Source organism: Rhinoraja longicauda, chromosome 24, assembly GCF_053455715.1.
Source record: "Rhinoraja longicauda isolate Sanriku21f chromosome 24, sRhiLon1.1, whole genome shotgun sequence".
In the NCBI taxonomy this organism is placed as follows: Eukaryota; Metazoa; Chordata; class Chondrichthyes; order Rajiformes; family Arhynchobatidae; genus Rhinoraja; species Rhinoraja longicauda.
In genome coordinates this window covers 28,131,776-28,147,065 of record NC_135976.1, presented here as the reverse complement: position 1 = coordinate 28,147,065, position 15,290 = coordinate 28,131,776, and the positions used below count along the sequence as shown (strand labels likewise).

General features: G+C 48.6%; 1 protein-coding gene across 1 annotated transcript in view; it reads left to right on the top strand.

Annotated features, from left to right (window-relative positions):
- Window positions 1–15,290, top strand: part of kcnd3 (potassium voltage-gated channel, Shal-related subfamily, member 3) — a 272,005-nt gene that overhangs the window by 5,756 nt on the left and 250,959 nt on the right.

Genomic DNA, 15,290 nt, shown 5'->3' with positions numbered 1-15,290 from the left:
AATCGATTGAAGCATGGAAACAGTCCCTTCGGCCCACCTGGTCCAAGCTGACATTCGATCACCCATTCACACTTGTTCTATGTTACTCCAATTTCTCATCCACTCCTAACTCAATAGGGGCAATTTACAGAGGCCAAACAGCTTACAAAGGTGCATGTCTTTTGGGATATTGGAGGAAACCAGTGGAGTTTGCACGTACTCCCTGTGACTGTGTGGGTTTTCATCCGGACAGGAAAACCCACGCGGTCACAGCGAGAACGTTCAAACTCCACACAGACAGTACCTGTGGTTGGGATCAAAAGGGCGGCACGGTGGTACAACGATAGAGCTGCTGCCTCACAGCGCCAGAAACCCGGGTTCAATCCTGACTAAGGGGTACTGTCTGTACGGAGTTTCTACATTCTCCCTGTGACCACGTGGGTTTTCTCCGGGTGCTCCGGTTTCCTCCCACACTCCAGAAACGTGCAGGTTGGTAGGTTAATTGGCTTCGGTAAAATTGTAAATTGTCTTTAGTGTGTGCAGGACGGCGCGAGTGTGCGGGGATCGCCGGTCGGCACGGACTTAGTGGGCCGAAGGGCCTGTTTCCGCGCTGTATCTCTAACCTAAACTAAACTAAACAAACGACACAATCAGCCTGCGAACTCCACACAGTCAGTGCCTAGGAACCCAGGTCACGAGACCTATGAGGCAACGGCAATATCTACCCAAAGAAAGAGGAGTGATATCGCGCAGAAATACCCTGAAGAAATAATCTCCCTGAACCAGATAGAACCTCCCTCATTGCTGCCACGCTGATTCAGTTGGCATTGTGTGGATTTGTGAGGGGGGAGGATTTACAGCTTTCTATTTAGAATGTTGAATATCTATTATCTCTGTATTGCATTAGCTCTGTTGACAGAATGCCTCCTGCTGTCTCAGAATGCTTTCGACTGAAGCCCCACTTTGACTTTCAACAGCCTGATGCTCGTGCAGCAGTGTTACATTGCCAGAAATTATGTTTTTCAACTTGGCCAATAAACCGGCATTCTTCTCACCCCAGTTCTGAAGGCACCGTTTAGAAAAAAAGAAACATAGAAAGTTACAGTGGGGCGGCTTGGTGGCACAGCGGCAGAGTTTCTGCCTTACAGCGCCAGAGATCCGGGTTCAATCCTGACTACGGGTACTTATCATATCATATCATATATATACAGCCGGAAACAGGCCTTTTCGGCCCTCCAAGTCCGTGCCGCCCAGTGATCCCCATACATTAACACTATCCTACACCCACTAGGGACAATTTTTTTTACATTTACCCAGCCAATTAACCTACATACCTGTACGTTTTTGGAGTGTGGGAGGAAACCGAAGATCTCGGAGAAAACCCACGCAGGTCACGGGGAGAACGTACAAACTCCTTACAGTGCAGTACCCGTAGTCAGGATTGAACCTGAGTCTCCGGCGCTGCATTCGCTGTAAAGCAGCAACTCTACCGCTGCGCTACCGTGCCGCAGATTTTTTTTTTTAGATTTAGAGATACAGCGCGGAAACAGGTCCTTCGGCCCACCGAGTCCGCGCCGCCCAGCGATCCCCGCGCACTAGGGAAACTATCCGAAACACACTTGGGACAATTTTTGCATTTACCCAGTCAATTAACCTACATACCTGTACGTCTTTGGAGTGTGGGAGGAAACCGAAGATCTCGGAGGAAACCCACACAGGTCACGGGGAGAACGTACAAGACGGCACCTGTAGTCAGGATCGAACCTGAGTCTCCGGCGCTGCATTCGCTGTAAGGCAGCAACTCTACCGCTGCGCCCACCGTGCCGCCATTATCTGTATGGAGTTTGTACTTTCTCCCTGTGATCCCGTGGGTTTTCTCCGGTTGCTCAGGTATCCTCCCACACTCCAGAGATACACAGGTTTCTAGGTTAATTGCCCCTGGTGTGTTGGATAAAGCTAGCGTACGGGGTGCTTGTTGATTGGCGGGGACTCGGTGGGCCGAAATGGCCAGTTTCCATGCTGTATCGCATAGAAACATAGAAATATAGAAAATAGGTGCAGGAGGAGGCCATTCGAGCCAGCACCGCCATTCATTGTGATCATGGCTGATCGTCCCCAATCAATAACCCTTCTCCCCATATCCTTGATTCCACTAGCCTCTAGAGCTCCATCTAACTCTCTCTTAAATCCATCCAGTGATTTGTTTCCGCTGCCCTCTGTGGCAGAGAATTCCACAAATTCACAACTCTCTGGGTGAAAAAGTTTTTTCTCACCTCAGTCTCCAAACTACAGCACAGGGACAGGCCCTTCCTCCCACAATGTCTGTGCCAAACACAATGCCAAACTAAACTAAACTCATCTGCCAACTGTCCCGTGTTAGCCGGGACATCCTGCATATTGGGATAAATTGGTTTGTCCCGTATGGGACCGCCCTTTTCCCGTATTAGGCCCGGGAGGGCGGGCACTGCAGGCCCGGACACTTGTAGCCCCGAACACTGTAGGCCCGGGGGCCACTGCAGGCCCAGGGGCTGCTTTAGGCCCGGGCAGTGTAGGTCCGGAGGCCCGGGCGCCGCCAAACGGTGGTTGCATAGCAACCCGCCTCCTTGCCCGGGCGGCCGCCATTGGTGGAGAGGGAGCACGTGGCCGCTGGCTGGGTGAGGTCACGTGGGGCACGGGGCAGTGACGTCGCCTTTTGTCCCTTATTTGGGAGTGAGAAAGTTGACAAGTATGATTTTGACAGGATAGCATGCAGAACAAGCATTTCACTGTGTCTCTGCCAATGTACAGTAAATTAACTAACTAACTAACACTAGAAAATATTGTAGCACAGAGCACATCAAGCTTGTGTTTGCCTCTTAATTTAGTCTAGTTTAGTTTACTTTAGTTTAGTTTGGTTTAGAGATCAGCACAGAAAAAGTCCTTCGGCCCACGCCGACCAGCGATCCCCGCACACTAACACCACACACACACTAGGGACAATTTTAAATTTACATCAAGCCAATTTACCTTCAAACCTGTACGTCTTTGGAGTGTGGGAGGAAACCGGAGCACACAGAGAAAAAAAACACGCAGGTCACGGGGAGAACATGCAAACTCCGTACAGACAAGCACTTGTGGCCAGGTTTGAACCCGGGTCTCTGGAGCTGTACGCAGCAACTCTACCGCTGCACCACCATGCGTTCTGATGACCATTTAGCACGATTCCCATATAGAATCCCACACACATGAATTCGATTTATTTATCATAAAACATAGAAAAATAGGTGCAGGAGGAGGCCATTTGGCCCTTCGAGCCAGCACCACCATTCACTGTGATCATGGCTGATCATCCACAATCAGTAACCCGTGCCTGCCTTCTCCCCATATCCCTTGATTCCGCTAGCCCCCAGAGCTTTATCTAACTCTCTTTTAATTACATCCAGTGAATTGGCCTCCACTGCCTTCTACGGCAGAGAATTCCACAAATTCACAACTCTCTGGGTGATTTTTTTTTTTTCACACCTCAGTTTTAAATGGCCTCGCCTTTATTCTTAGACTGTGGCCCCCCTGGTTCTGGACTCCCCCAACATTGGGAATCATTTTCCTGCACCCAGCTTGTCCAGTCCTTTCACAATTTTTACACGTTAATTATGTTCTGCTTCCTGCGTTGATGTTCATTAAAAAGATGACTCTTGTTTTTTTGTTGATATCCCAGAGCACATATAAACGTGCAAAATGGACTTCACAATCCATTAGCTGTGGAGACGGGCGGAAAATAAGTCCTGTCATTTCCCTGGCTGGCTGGAAACATTGCGTTATTTGCAAATTTGATTTGAAAAAGCTTTTCCTGGGAATTGAACAAACCAGTGAGGCATGAAAATGTCGCCCAGAATGGAAGGATAATGATCCGGGTGGATTTGTTGCTCTCTCTCTCTTTCTCTCTCTTTCTCTCTCTTTCTTTCTCTTTCTCTTTCTCTTTCTCTTTCTCTCTCTTCTCCTCTTTCTCTCTCTTCTCTCTTTCTCTTTCTCTCTTTCTCTCTCTCTCTCTCTCTCTCTCTCTCTCTCTCTCTCTCTCTCTCTCTCTCTCTCTCTCTCTCTCTCTCTCTCTCTCTCTCTCTCTCTCTCTCTCTCTCTCTCTCTCTCTCTCTCTCTCTCTCTCTCTCTCTCTCTCTCTCTCTCTCTCTCTCTCTCTCTCTCTCTCTCTCTCTCTCTCTCTCTCTCTCTCTCTCTCTGAAAGGTTTCGAGAGACAATCTCTGTCTGAGTGGAAGCATTGGAGAAGAGGGAGAAGTCAAGTGAACGGAAACGAGCCATTTGGACGCTCAGTTCTGGCAAGCCATTCGAGTAGATCGCAGCTAATCAGTGTCGTAATTGTGCTTATCCGCCTCAGTGGCGTAATCCTGAATGTCCTAACCTAATGAAAGCCTCTCGCCAGCGCTTTGCCATTTCCAATCCAGCCCCGGCATCAGCTGCTTTTGCTGGGGGAGGAATACCAGGTTTTCACCAGCACAGCAGGAACGTTGGGTTTCTGAACATCCACCATGGACGGCGATTCATCGATTGAAAGACGAAGCATTGAAACAGGCACTTCGGCCCAACGAGTCCACCCATTCACATTAGTTCTACGTTATCACGCCCTCATAGAGTCGTAGAGTGATGGCTCTCATCATTATAGATGAGGCTCTCACTAGGGTCTCTTCTACATCCTGCAGCTCCGCTCTTGCTCCCCCTCCCCAGTCGTAACAAGGACAGAATCCCCCTCGTTCTCACCTTCCACCCCACCTTCCAGCGGATCCAACAAATCATCATCATCATATATATACGGCCGGAAACAGGCCTTTTCGGCCCTCCAAGTCCGTGCCGCCCAGCGATCCCCGTACATTAACACTATCCTACACCCACTAGGGACAATTTTTACATTTACCCAGCCAATTAACCTACATACCTGTACGTCTTTGGAGTGTGGGAGGAAACCGAAGATCTCGGAGAAAACCCACGCAGGTCACGGGGAGAACGTACAAACTCCTTACAGTGCAGCACCCGTAGTCAGGATCGAACCTGAGTCTCCGGCGCTGCATTCGCTGTAAAGCAGCAACTCTACCGCTGTGCTACCGTGCCGCCAACATTTCCGTCACCTACAACGGGACCCCACCACTGGCCATATCTTTCCATCCCCTCCCCTCTCTGCGTTCCGCAGAAACCGTTCCCTCCGTAACTCCCTGGACCACTCGTCCCTTCCTACCCGAACCACCCCATCCCCGGGCACTTTCCCCTGCAACCGCACGAGATGCAACACCTGTCCCTTTACCTCCCCCCTCAACTCCATCCAAGGACCCAAACAGTCTTTCCAGGTGAGACAGAGGTTCACCTGCACCTCCTCCAACCTCATCTATTGCATCCGCTGCTCTAGATGTCAACTTATTTACATTGGTGGAAACCAAACGCAGGCTCGGCGATCGCTTCGCTCAACACCTGCGCTCGGTCCGCGTTAACCAATCTGATCTCCCGGTGGCTGAGCACTTCAACTCCCCCTCCCATTCCCAGTCTGACCTTTCTGTCATGGGCCTCCTCCAGTGCCATAGTGAGGCCCACCGGAAATTGGAGGAACAGCATCTCATATTTCGCCTGGGCAGCTTGCAGCCCAGCGGTATGAACATTGACTTGTCCAACTTTAGATAGTTCCTCTGTCCCTCTCTTTCCCCTCCCCCTTCCCAGATCTCCCTCTATCTTCCTGTCTCCACCTATATCCTTCCTTTGTCCCGCCCCCCTGACATCAGTCTGAAGAAGGTCTCGACCCGAAACGTCACCCACTCCTTCTCTCCTGAGATGCTGCCTGACCCGCTGAGTTACTCCAGCATTTTGTGAATAAATACCTTCGATTTGTACCACCATCTGCAGTTATTTTCTTACATTACTCGCCATTAAAGGTGGTTATCTGGTTATGACCATATTGTTGCTTGTAGCCACTTGCTGTACCCAAATTATTTACTGTGTTCTCTTCGTACATCACAGCAATGATCGCACTTCAAAAAGTACTTAATTGACCATAACTCACTTGGGGACAATCTCCGTTCATGCAAGCCGCCAGCTAAGTGGAACACTCTCTTTCTCTCTCTGCCTCTCTTTCCCATCCTTTCGCCAATGATTCTAACTCAGAGTTAGTAGAGAATGTAAAGGCTTTTAGCGACTGACAGGGGTACGGTTCAATGAAGTAAAGTAGCCTTTAAACACTAATTGACAGCGCAGGTTCCCATTGCCTCGTGAGGCAGATGAAAGTCCCAGATAGCATTCTGGAAATGAAAAAAACGACTGAGTTTTCTTTTAATGGCCTCGTGTATACAGACATCTTTACAGCGTGCACGTAATGTGTTGACAACTGTCTTAACAGGGTGCTTTTTATTTTTGAAACCGCACAAAACCACTAATGATTGAGGATCCCAGGCCCCTTCTAGCCCCCCCCCCCCCCCCCACGCCTGCGTCAATAGACAATAGACAATAGGTGCAGGAGGAGGCCATTCGGCCCCTCGAGCCAGCACCGCCATTCAATGTGATCATGGCTGATCATTCTCAATCAGTACCCCGTTCCTGCCTTTTCCCCATACCCCCTGACTCCGCTATCCTTAAGAGCTCTATCTAGCTCTCTCTGAATCCATTCAGAGAATTGGCCTCCACTGCCTTCTGAGGCAGAGAATTCCACAGATTCACAACTCTCTGACTGAAAAAGTTTTTCCTCATCTCAGTTCTAAATGGCCTACCCCTTATTCTTAAACTGTGGCCCCTTGTTCTGGACTCCCCTTGTTCTGCCGTGTGGTAGTCATTGGCAGATGCTTGGGTGGGAAAATAGGCATCGTTTGGATCAGAGAGCTCAATTTTCAGGAGGGGGGACGCAATCTGCGGAAAATGTCGGCGCGGTGATCTCTCAAGTGGCTGTCCCTTCGAATTGTGCCAAACCTTTTCCTTTCAGCTTTTTGGAGATACAGCGTGGAACCAAACCTCCCAACCGTCTTACACTTGGACAACTACGTGGACAGGAAAGGTTTAGAGGACCAAACGCAGAAGGCAGTGGAGGCCAATTCACTGGATGTTTTTCAAGAGAGAGTTAGATTTAGCTCCAGGGCTAAGGGATTCAAGGGATATGGGGAGAGAGCAGGAACGGGGTGCTAATTCCAGGATGATCAGCCACGATCACATTGAATGGCGGTGCTGGCTCGAAGGGGCCGAATGGCCTACTCCTGCACCTATTTTCAATGTTTCTAAATACGTGCAAATGGGGCCAGCTCAGATTTGGTCAACATGGATGAGTAGCTGCGTGACTCTGTGACTCGCGAGGAATCTAAAGATCGAGTTAGGGCCATTGTTTAAAGAATCAGGCATCGCTTATTTAAGATAAACGAGCTGGAATGAGCTGCTGGGGGAGGTACTTGAGGCAGGTACTATCACAACGACTTTGACAGGTGAACGGATAAGCTCACCGAGTCCGCGCCGACCAACGATCGATCACCCAGTGTACCATGTTATCCCGTTCTCCCATTTCTACACACATGGGGCAATTTACAGAGGCCATTTAACCTAAAGAACATACACGTCTTTGAAATGTGGGGAGCACACGGATCGAGCCCCGTTCCCTGTAGCGCTGTGAGTCAACAAGGCGACAGACTCGAGTGTATGAGCTCTAGGGGGAGGTTGATGAGGCTAAGACTTTAGTCCTTGGAGTGCAGGAGGATAAGGGACGATCTTACAGAGGTGTACAAAATCACGAGAGGGAAAACTGTAGGTTGGGTAAACACACAGAGTCTCTTGAACAGAGTAGGGGAATCGAAAACCACAGTGCGTTTAAGGTGAGGGGGGGGGGGGGGGAGAGATTTAATGGGATCCTGAGGGGGTAACTTTTTTTGCACAAAGGGGTGGTGAGTGAATGGAATGAGCTGCCAGAGGAGGTAGTTGAGCAAGGTGCTATCATGATGTTTAAGAGACATTTGGACAGTTATGGGGAAGAGAGGGTTATGGGCCAAGCGCGGGTAGGTTGGACGAGTGTAGTTGGGGCATGTTGGTCGGCGTGGGCAAGTTGGGTCGAAGGGCCTGTGTGACCGTAGGACTCTATGAACTCTGTGATCGAATGACACAGCGTGGAAACAGGCCCTTCGGCCCACCGAATCCAGGATGACTGCTCTCACGCTAGATTCCCTCCTCTTCGGCCTGCCGTCGGCTAGCAGATCCTTGCTCTGCCCCAGAAAGGCAAACGTTTCCCTCCAGCCTTTTAAACACACATTATTCCACAGAACGCATCTATCTTTCATCTCAATAATTTATTTCTAGGTGAACGAGGCAAAGTCATTCTCACAGAGAAAAAAAAAAATAATTGTCTGGAGGAATTGAGCGGATTAGGCGCAGGGAGATTATTTCACTCAAGATTTCGGCTTCTGCAGCCTTCTGTTTATTTTGCACGACACATTTCCTCCGTTTAATTGGTAATTTTCCCATTTCTTTCGAATCTGAGAGAAACAGACGGCAGTGGGTTAATATTCCACTCTGTTGATCTGAGGACGTGAATCTGGATCCCACAGCAGTCGCTGCCCGAGGGACTCACGTTCCAGTCATCGAATGAATGTGGAATGAAAACAATCTGGCATCAGTAAAGATGACCAGGCCTGGATTTTAAACCAAGCAATATATGGAGATTACGGGCGCTCTGGAGAGCGCGAGGTGAACTTCGGGGTCACGGAGGGTGAAAATCTGATCTGGCATAATCTGACGCTGCCGCTCTGAATGCACCTGACCCCAGCTTGTAGCCAGCAAGGGTCACACAGGCATCCTTCATAGAGGGTAGGGAACATGTTCCCAATGTTGGGGGAGTCCAGAACCAGGGGCCACAGTTTAAGAATAAGGGGCAGGCCATTTAGAACTGAGATGAGGAAAAACTTTTTTCAGTCAGAGAATTGTGAATCTGTGGAATTCTCTGCCTCAGAAGTCAGTGGAGGACAATTCTCTGAATGCATTCAAGAGAGAGGTAGATAGAGCTCTTAAGGATAGCGGAGTCAGGGGGTATGGGGAGAAGGCAGGAACGGGGTACTGATTGAGAATGATCAGCCATGATCACATTGAATGGTGGTGCTGGGCTCGAAGGGCCGAATGGCCTCCTCCTGTACCTATTGTCTATTGTCTATTGACTCACTGAATCATACAGGGTGGAACCGGGGCCCTTCGGCCCAACTTGCCCATGTACCCCCACAGCCATCAAACGGACCATCAGTTATAAACTATAAGTTCATAAGTGAAAGGCCGCTGATCCACATGCTCGGTCCCGGGGTAGGCCATAAGGGGTAGGCCATTTAGAACGGAGATGAGGGAAAACCTTTTCAGTCAGAGAGTTGTGTTCCATTATGTGCTGTGCAGGGCCCATGAGTTGACGCAGAGGCACGTTATCGGATAGCGATGACTACTGATGGGCACTGCAGATGCACAGGGGCTGCTGTCGAAAGGATCAAACGTCAAACAGCACCGTTCCCCATGTTGTGAAGCTGATACAGAGACTCATAATACCGCGCGGGGATGTTTCCAATCCATAGAGTGCCGTGAACAGGGGCTGATACGGACACTCACAATACCACGCGGGAATAGTTCCCGCTGTGCACTGGGGATCATCTCTGCTTGAATAACAGTGACGATGCACTTACTTTCTCTCCAGAAGCGCAGGAGTCCCCAGCCACCCAAAGCAAAGATGAAAAAAATCTCTCTGAACTGGATTGAGATGAAAGCTGCAGTGAGCGTTTTTAGTTTTGAGTTTTAGAGATACTCAGAGTGAAAACAGGCCCTTCGGCCCACTGAGTCCGTACTGACCAAGCGACCGCGCGCACATTAACTCTGCCCTCCAAAACACTAGGGGCAATTTACAATCATACCAGGTAGCCAATTACCCTACAAACCATGGGACGTCTATGGAGGGTGGGAGGAAACCAAAGATCTCGGAGAAAACCCACGCAGGTCACGGGGAGAACGTACAAACTCCGTACAGACAGCACCCGCAGTCGGGATCGAACCCAGTCTCTGGCGCTGTAAGGCAGCAACTCTACCGCTGCTCCACCAAATGCCCTTTGCCAAATTAAGTGGACATGGGCATTTTGGTGTTGTGTGGAGTTTTTGCAGATAAGGTGCCACAGATGCAAAGTTTAAAAACGTATCCTTTATTTTTTTTAATTCTTTATAGCTTGAATAAGATTGCATCACAAAGCCATTTCTAGGACAACGTTGCTTTCATGAGTGTTAGATCCAGCACAATAATTTCAGGGGACACACATTCGGAGATGGCTATTGATTTTTCTATTTTCAAAGATTTATATAGAGAAGAGAATGAATTCATGAAACCGAGCCCCCTGAGAGAAGCCTTGTTGTGGTTTCATTTCAAGAATTTTAATGCGTTAATATTAATCGCTGGGAGTGAGCTATTATTATTATTAATATTTCAATTTTATTAATTTCACCTGTGACCAAGATTGATTCCTGAAATGAAATGTCGAGGCTCGGGTCAGGAAAAAGAAGGAGGTTGACGTCAGATTCAAACAGTCGGGATCAAGCTGAACCCACTGTGAGTGTAAATAAATGGAGGAGCACACTTAAGAAGGCAGCCGGGAGGGCAAAAAGAGGACATGAAAAGGAGCTCGACACAAAATGCTGGAGTAACTCAGCGGGACAGGCAGCATCTCTGGAGAGAAGGAATGGGTGACGTTTTCAGGTCAAGACCCTTCTTCAGACCCTAACGATGTCTCGACCCAAAACGTCACCCATTTCTTCTCTCCAAGAGATGCTGCCTGTCCCATTGAGTTACTCCAGAGTTTTGTGTCTAACCTTCGGTTTAAATCAGCCTCTGCAGTTCTTTCCTGCACTTTGAATGGAGCTGAGAGACCGGGGGTAAAGGATAATCCCAAGAGATTGTACACCGACCAGCGACCTCTGCACATTAACACTACCCTACACACACTAGGGACAATTTACTTTCACACCAAGTAGCCGATTAGCCTACAAACGTGTACGTCTCTGGAGTGTGGGAGGGATCTGACGCGGTCACGGGGAGAACGTACAAACTCCGTACAGACAGCACCCGCAGTGGGGATCGAACCGGGGTCTCCGGCAGCAACTCTACCACTGCGCCACCGTGCAACCCTTTGCACATGGGCATTTTGGGTGTTGTGTGTAGTTTTTGCAGATAAGATGCCAAAGACTGGATAGACTAGGCTTATACTCGCTGGAATTTAGGAGACTGAGGGGGGATCTTTTAGAAACATATAAAATTCTTAAGGGGTTGGAGAGGCTAGATGCGGGAAGATTGTTCCCGATGTTGGGGGAGTCCGGAACCAGGGGGTCACAGCTTAAGGATAAGGGGGGAAGTATTTTAGGACCGAGATGAGAAACATTTCTTCACACAGAGAGTGGTGAGTCTGTGGAATTCTCTGCCACAGAAGGTAGTTGAGGCCAGTTCATTGGCTATATTTAAGAGGGAGTGAGATGTGGCCCTTGTGGCTAAAGGGATCAGGGGGTATGGAGAGAAGGCAGGTACAGGTTACTGAGTTGGATGATCAGCCATGATCATATTGAATGGCGGTGCAGGCTCGAAGGGCCTAATGGCCTACTCCTGCACCTATTTTCTATGTTTCTATGTTTCTAAATGCAAAGTTTAAAAACATATCCTTTGTTTTTTTTATTCGTATGGCTTGAATAAGATTGCAACACAAACACATTTCTTGGACAACGTTGCTTTCATGAGTGTTAGATCCAGCACAATAATTTCAAGGGACACACTTGAGATGGCTATTGATTTTTCTATTTTCAAAGATTTATTTAGAGAAGAGAATTAATTCACGAAACCGAGCCCCCCTGAGAGAAGCCTGGTCGTGGTTTCCTTTCAAGAATTTGATGTGTTAATATTAATCGGGTGGGAGTGAATTATTATTATTATTTGTATTTATTCATTTCACCTGTGACCAAGATTGATTCCTGAAATGAAATGTTGAGGCTCAGATCAGGAAAAAGAAGGTTAACGTCAGATTCAAACAGTCGGGATCAAGCTGATCCCACCGTGAATATATAAACAGTAGGGAGCACACTTAATTGAATTGAATTGAATACATTTTATTAGCCAAACATGTATACATGCAAGGAATTTGCCTTGGTGCTTTTGCTCACAAGTATAACAACACGATATACAGTAGACAATTAAAAATAAAACCTTATCATTTAACATGTGAAAAATGAAAATAAAATACCATGCAAAATGAGGCTACAGACTTTTGGCTGTTGAGTAGAGCTATTGTTCGTGGGGAAAAAAGCTGTTTTTATGTCTGGCTGTGGCTGCTTTGACAGTCCGGAGTCGCCTTCCAGAGGGAAGTGGTTCAAAGAGTTTGTGGCCAGGGTGAGAGGGGTCAGAGGGCAGTGTACAGTTCGTCGATGGGGGGAAGGTTGCAGCCAACAACCTTCTCGGCTGATCGAACGATGCGCTGCAGCCTCCCGGATGTCGTGCTTGGCGGCTGAGCCAAACCAGACCATGATGGAGAAGGTGAGGACGGGCTCTATGATGGCAGGATAGAATTGGACCATCATTGCCTGTGGCAGGTTGTGTTTCTTCAGCTGCCGCAGGAAGTACATCCTCTGTTGGGCCTTTTTGACTGTGGAGTCGATGGTGGGCCCCCCCCATTTAAGGTCCCTGGAGATGATGGTTCCAAGGAACTTAAGTGACTCCACAGATGTGACTGTGGTGTTGTTGATGGTGAGTGGGGGGAGAGGGAGGGGGAGTCTCTCCTAAAGTCTACAATCACAATTTCACTGTCTTAAGAGCATTGAGCTCCAGGTTGTTGCGATGGGCACCAGGACGCCAGCTGTGTCAATTCCTGTCTGTAGGCAGATTACTCCCCATCCTGGATCAGTCCAATCAGGGTTGTGTCATCCGCAAACTTGAGGAGCTTGACAGGGGTGTCTGTGGAGGTGCAGTCGTTGGTGTAGAGAGAGTAAAGGAGAGGGGAGAGTACGCAGCCTTGTGGTGCTCCTATGCTGAGGGTCTGCGGGTCCGAGATGTGCTTTTCCAGCCTCACATGCTGCTTCCTGTCCGTCAGGGAAGTTGATGATCCACTGACAGAGGGGTTCAGGCACAGTCAACTGGGAGAGTTTGGAGTGTAGTAGCTCTGGCACAATGGTGTTGTGTTGAATGCAGAGCTAAAATCCACAAACAAAATACTTGCATAGGTCCCCAGCACAAGTCTTTCAAGGGTCTTCATGAATACAGAGGTCAGTGCGACAGGCCTGTAGTCATTAAGACCAGTAATCCTCGGCTTTTTGGGTACAGGAACAATAGTGGGAGACTTTGAAGCAGGCAAGGACAGTGCAGGTTTGCTGGGACTGGTTTGAAAAATGTGTCTGTTGTTTGGCACAGAGCTTGAGGGTAGAGGGGGAAACATTGTCCGGCCCTGGAGATTTCCGGCTTTTCAGTCATCTGAATAGCTTCTCCACCTCCTCATTTTCTATTGTTAGTGATGGAGATGTTGCCAGACTGATGTTGGTCAGCAAGGAGGTGGGGGGGGGGGGGGGTAGTGGATGAGGGCCTAGTCTTTGCAGACTGGAGTGGGTGTTAAGCGGTGATTGGGGAGGAGTGAGTGGGGAAGGGTCCAGTCTTTGTAGACTGGAGTCAGGTATGTTGTGAGTAGGTGTGAAGTGGTGATTGGGGAGGAGTGGGAGGGTGGAGAGGGGGATATGTTTCTGTCTGTCAAACCTGCAGTCGAACCCATTCAGGTCGTTGGTCAGCTGACGATTGTCCAAGGATCAGTCTGAAGAAGGGTCTCGACCCGAAACGTCACCCATTCCTTCTCTCCTGAGATGATGCCTGACCTGCTGAGTTACTCCAGCATTTTGTGAATAAATACCTTCGATTTGAACCAGCATCTGCAGTTATTTTCTTATATTGTCCAAGGAGTGGAGGGTTTTCCACTTGTAGCTGGCGATTTCTTGCATTCCTGCGTGAGATAACCACTTATGAGGTGCTTGGTGCAGTAATCAACCAGAACTGCAACCAGATGCCCTTCCACACTGAGAAATTGAGTCATTACCTGAGAACTTGCTCCCCCAACTTCTCCGAGTACCTTTCCTTGGCAGCTCTGATTCCTCTTCTCAGCTTGTACTTGGCCTGCCTGTAGAGGTCTGCATCCCCGCTCCTGTAGGCCCCATCTTTAGACTGGTGGAGCCGTCTGAGTTCTGGCTGTAAACCAAGGCTTGTCGTTGTTGAACCTGATCCGGGTCCTAGTGGGAATACAACTGCCCCTCGCAAAAGCTGACATATGATGTCACGGTGTCTGTATATTCATCGAGGCTTGTGGTTGCTTCCCTGAACACATTCCCACTCAGTGCAGTCAAAGCAGGACTGTAGTTTTTCAATGCCCTCGGCTTGTCCACTGTTTCATTGTTCTGACCACAGGCTTAGCAGATTTTAGTTTCTGCCTGTAGGTCGGAATAAGGTGAACTAAACAATGATCGGAGAGACCCAGAGCCGCACGGGGAACAGAGCGATATGCGTTCTTGATTGTAGTATAACAATGATCGAGTTAAGCAGGGCAACCGGGAGGGCAAAAAGAGGACATGAAATGGAGCTCGACACAAAATGCTGGAGTAACTCAGCGGGACAGGCAGCATCTCTGGAGAGAAGGAATGGGTGACGTCTCGGGTTGAAACCCTTCTTTAGACTCTGTAGGAAGGAACTGCAGATGCTGGTTTAAACCGACGAAGATAAACACAAAATGCTGGAGTAAATCAGCGGGACAGGCAGCATCTCTGGAGAAAAGGAATGGGTGACGTTTCAGGTTTGAGACCCTTCAGACCCCGAAAGACGTCTCGACCCGGAAGATCACCCATTCATTCTCTCCAGAGATGCTACCTTTAGAAATCCCTCCTCGTCTCCTTCTAAAAGTAGGTCCTTTTATTCTGAGGCTGTGGCCTCTGAGTCCTAGACTCTCCCACTAGTGGAAACATCCTCTCCACATCCACTCAATCCAGGCCTTTATCTCTTTCTCCACCTCTTATTTAATGGCAATCTCTTTTTTTGTCTTTTTTTATTCATCTTTCTTCACTCTCATTCCCAGTCTCCTCTGAAATCAATTACGACTTCTGGAGCCTGGTGATTTATGGAAAGTCCCCCGTTTGTCTGAGGTGTTAACTAACATTCAGAATTTTTGCAGCTTTAATCTCACTTCAAAGACTTGAAGGCAAAATGTCAGTGGAACATTCAGTACAGTCCCGAGGGAGTGGTGAATGATCGAAGATTGCATCGTTCTGATGAGATGTTAAACTGAATCCCTGAACC